Here is a 4788-nt window from a genome sequence, read left to right as displayed (position 1 = left end):
AAAAAGCAAATTAGGGCACTTGCTTTTTCATGTCTTATGTTCTGTGGTATGAAATCTCTGCACACTGCACTTGCATTTGTGCATCTATTGGTTTGGATCCCTACCGGCCTCAGAGTCAATGTCGTCAAATTCCAGCGATACTCAGTTGATGAAGTCTGCTCCCTCACATCAAGGTGGGACTACCTTTCCCTGTATAGTTCACTCCTGAGCCTCCTGAGTCAGTCTCTCACCCTGGCGCTCTGATCTCAGCCACTGGCCGCAGCCATATGAGCTGGAAGGCAACTCCATATCCTGTGGCAGAAGCCCTGAGGGGAGCTGGGTTCAGCTCACCTTTCTTCTTCTCAGTACTTCATCTTTGTGCTTGTGTGCACTTTTGAACTGTCCTATGATGCCTTCAGTGAACTTCCAAAGCCCCTCATTTCTTTGTTGTTGTTGTTGTTATTATTATTTTACTTGAAACAGGGTCTCTCGATGCAGCCCTGACTGTTCTGGAGCTCTCTATATAGACCAGCCTGGCCTCTAACACACAGAGATCCTCCTGCCTCCCAAGTGCTGGGATTAAAGGTGTGTATCACAAAACCAGCCCACTCCTCTTTAGAAGCTTTCCCCATCTCCAGTATTCTAACCCTTCTCTTTCATGGGTCGTGTGACGGTCCTTGAAGGATTGAAGATATTCTAAACAGACATTTGTGCCCCTTCCTCTAGCTATCAAACTATTGAAACAGTGGTCCCCAAAAAATTGGAATTTCCCGAGAATCTTGAGTTGTTGTTACTGGGGAAACAGATTCCCTTTGGGGGACTGTTAGTCTCGTTATTTAAAAGAATTTAGAAATAGGCTCAAAAATTTTTTTTATTTGAGCTTAAGAGAAAAACAGCATTACTTAATTGAGAATCCCAGCAGCTGGTATGCCTTTCAAGTTAGATGTGGAATACAGATAGTTTGTTAAGAAAGGAAAGAGCATGCCCAAGAGTGGATGTGAGCCTGTGAGCTAAGGGGCAAGTCCCCAAAGTCTGGCCATGCATCGTGCTGACATTCATTCCCACCCACACCGGCTTGCCATTGTACAGTCCTGCCTCTGCTGTTTATATCCCCAAGGCTTTGGTTCCTGCAGGCTTTGTCCCATGCTGCCAACAAGAAGCAGCAGGAAGTTGTCTCTTGAACCAGATTCTGCCCAGTTTTGACAACTTTTCAGACTCCCTTGTAAGAGACAAGCTACAGTAGAGATAATCTTGTCAGTGATGAGCAGGACCACACCTTGACCTGGACCGCTCCGCTCTGCCTAACTCTTGCTTCCTATTTTTGTTGTGGAGTTCTCTTGTAGAGAGATGGGACATGGGGCCTTTCTGCCAGGAGACAGCATTTATCCGTGGTGACACTGGTTCACAGGATTCACATCCAAAGGCTGAGCACAGCAGAGCGAGCATCCTTACATGGCCTTCCTGGGTGTGTCCCTTTATACTTTAGTCTTTGTATCCTTTCTATGGTAAACTATATTCTGACTCAGTGTCCTGACAGAGTCCTGCAGGAGGTGTAGATGCTGATTATGGCAGTCAGCTTCCTTTTGTTTCTGGAAAGGCCCTTATCACATTTGACAGGGACCTGAAGAAAGCCTGGAAGTAGGACACTGGGCCTCTTTGTCACCCTTCCCAATGTGGCCACCTGGAACCAATGTTTTCTTAATTTTCACTATTACCTATCTCTTGAATTTGTCTTTTGAGGACAGGTGCCCAGCACAGCTCGGTACAACTCCTGGGGCCTGCAGTCTGACTACTAGTAATAATTTTGGCCAAGTTGGGACCAGAAGTAAACACCCATTTGGGATGTCAGCCACTAGGAGGAAGTTGACCCAGGATGGAGGAAAGCAGCTGAGAGACCCAGACATTTGCTGAAGTCATTTTAACTCCAAGAACTTCTCCTCCCACTCCAACCGGCGTCATCTGGTTTTTACCTCTATTTGGTGCAACAGAGAAATGAGTGTTGAACTTTGTTTTGGACTCTTAAGAAACCAGATCAGGGTAAGTTTCTCCCTGACCACTGTGACTGGGGCTTTGTCTCCCTTTCCTTGGTCTGTGTGTGGTGTGGGGGAGGGGGCAGGTCTTTTTAACCATTTGAGTGAGAAAAACCAAATGGTTTTGTCTTTCAGAGTTTTCTGAGCCACTGCACTTCTGTTGAACCTTCTGGCCTATTGCGTCATTTCCAGGACAGGCCTTGGCAGTGTGGCAGCTATATTAAACCAATTTTGAGTTCCTCTGAACCATGTAGGCGTCTGCTATGTAACAGTAATGGAGTTCTGTTGAGCCACACGCCTTCTGACAAATCATTAGCAACAGAAAAGGTCGAAGGTGTTGAAGAGATCTCTGGTAAAATCTGTTCTCCTTCCCCCCACCCCCCACCATCCCCTACCTTAGCTCTTAGGACATAAACCAGCAATCTGGGCTGTGTCTTATTCCATGCCTATCTTGGGCCATGCCAAACTGACAGAGAAAGTCAAGAGGGCTTCTCTCAGCTGTCGAAGTACAAGCAGTTACTCTTGTCTGTCTGGGCAGTGAGGCTCCGCCCCTGATAGAGGTACAGGCTTGAGAGCAAGAGCAAGTTTAACAGGAGCCTGGGGTGCCTTCTAAGTATGCAGACAAAGTCGGTGCATGGTGGAGAATTGCCTCTATCTTTGTATGCAAGGCTTTGAGCTGCTCATTGGTGACCTTATTAGAAGGTAATTTTTGGGGGGAGGGCATGGATATCCTCGGTAACTTTTGACTGAACAGTCTCCATGGTCCGAGAGCCACCACCTACCTACATGCATGCAGTGAGCTGCTTGTAAGTTAGCTATGGCTTGTTTTAAGTTCGAACTCAAGTCATACAGCCTCCAAGGCGTTCTCTATTACTTCTTCACATTGCTGTTGGTCTAGGATTAGTTGTCCTTGAATCATTGCTGTGAATTTGGGCACTGGCACAATAGTCTCTGGGGGCTTCTTGCCCAAAAGCTTCTTGCTTTCTGCTTAATGGTTTCTTCAGACTCATGCAGTCCAACTGGTGGGGTGACATGCATCAGCACTTTATTTTCTAATGAGTGGGAAGAGGAGGATGCACGAGGCATCTGGTTGTGCACGAATTGCTGCTTCTGGTCTTTGAGCCTCTCCATTCTCATCATGAAATAGATCCGAATTGTCTGCTGCATACCAAGCCTGGAGGCCATTACATCAAGTGCAAGAGGAGGCTTCACGAAGGACTCGCCATGTCATGGACAGAGAGATTCAGCATTACCTCTTATTGGAACTCTAATCTCAGACTCTCTCCCCAGTTCTTCTCTTTCTCCTGTTGACTATCTTCTGCATGTTTGTAAAGTTACCCAGAGCTGTGCGTTCATGTCCTAGTAGTTCAATAAATGGCAAATTTCCACATATCCTCTCTTCTAGATCTTGAATCCTATTCAGAAAAGCATTAGGATTGCTTCTTACACCCGGAGCATCTCTGCCTTTCTCAGTCACCCTCTGTGCCTCCACTGTTAGAAATGAGGTCATCTCAGCATATGATGCAACTGAGAAATGGTTGAGCTATGAAATTCAAGCCTGTTTCATCTAGATCTAACACCTAGCACCCACACAAAATTGCTATCTAGACAGTGGCACATGAGCCATTGGGTTGCTGGTCTAAATACTTCAGTGAACGTGTCTAGATCTGCTGGTAGTGAATGGTACCCTGGTTCATGGCCAAATAAAGCACATTAAATCAGTGTGATATTTGGGATGTTGGTATAGTGTAATATGTTACTCCAAAATCCATTTTGATCAGAAGTGCATGGTGTTCATGAGCCTGTGGGATACCAGTCTGGGCTCCACTCAGTATGTCTTCCAGTCATCTGAATTAAAGGACCACTGTGAACAGCTTCTGTGATTGTACATCTAGTCTCTCGTCCACTGTGATCTTGTTAGAATAGAAATAAAGGTCCATCCTAGTTCGGCAGGTCAATCACCTGGCTAAAAGACCGCGTTGAAGAAGGTCATGCTAAAGAGGTAGGCAGAATAATCATTTCTTTAATGGGATAATTTAATTTTCCTTCCCATAAACCCTGCCCCTACCAGAGTAGCTTACTGGGCCATAGCTGTAGGGCGTTGTAAGTCTGCAAGCTTTTCTAAATGATTCAGGAAAGTGCAACTTCTCCTTTACTCTTATCTCTTGTCTAAGCATTATTTTGCTAATGCTCTGAGTTGCCCCAACATTTTGGGCTTCCTTACTCTTTTTCTAAAACACCCCTCTCTGCCTTACGCCAAATGTCCACCATGTGTCTGACCTCCATGCTGGCCTGAACAGTATAACTTCGTCCCCTTTCTCCCCTTCACTCTCCTCCACAGGTAGTTCTGAAACTTAGAGCTTGCCTATCCTGGAGTTTTTCTTTTAAGCACTAATAAAATTTACCACCCACTTCTATTTCTGTCCATTCTTAAGTTTTTTTAATTAAGAATCCCAAGACGGGGGTGCTGGAGAGATGGCTCAGAGGTTAAGAGCACTGTCTGCTCTTCCAGAGGTCCTGAATTCAATCCCCAGCAACCACATGGTGGCTCACAACCATCTGTAATGGGATTCAATGCTCTGTTCTGGTGTGTCAGTGACAGGATGTTCATATTCATTAAATAAATCTTTAAAAAAAAAAAGAATCCCAAGAGGGGGTCCCAGTTTCCTCTGTATTGCTGGTGGCCACAAAAGACCTTGAAATTCTAATTTGTGTAAGCATGAAAACACTGCTTGAACTCTCTTGGAGATCTCGAGTGAACGTTCTAGCTGACAGTCTA

At 45.4% G+C, this 4788-nt stretch overlaps 1 long non-coding RNA gene across 1 annotated transcript; it reads left to right on the top strand.

Annotated features, from left to right (window-relative positions):
• Nucleotides 1-1347: 1347 nt before the first annotated feature.
• On the top strand, nt 1348-3401 carry LOC100911360 (uncharacterized). The gene is made up of 4 exons (NR_131088.1): nt 1348-1444; nt 1725-2016; nt 2145-2343; nt 3157-3401. It is a non-coding gene; the product is annotated as an uncharacterized LOC100911360 (long non-coding RNA).
• Nucleotides 3402-4788: the final 1387 nt, after the last annotated feature.

The sequence above is a fragment of the Rattus norvegicus genome, chromosome 8 (assembly GCF_036323735.1).
Source record: "Rattus norvegicus strain BN/NHsdMcwi chromosome 8, GRCr8, whole genome shotgun sequence".
NCBI lineage: Eukaryota > Metazoa > Chordata > Mammalia > Rodentia > Muridae > Rattus > Rattus norvegicus.
This window is presented reverse-complemented; position numbering and strand designations above follow the sequence as displayed.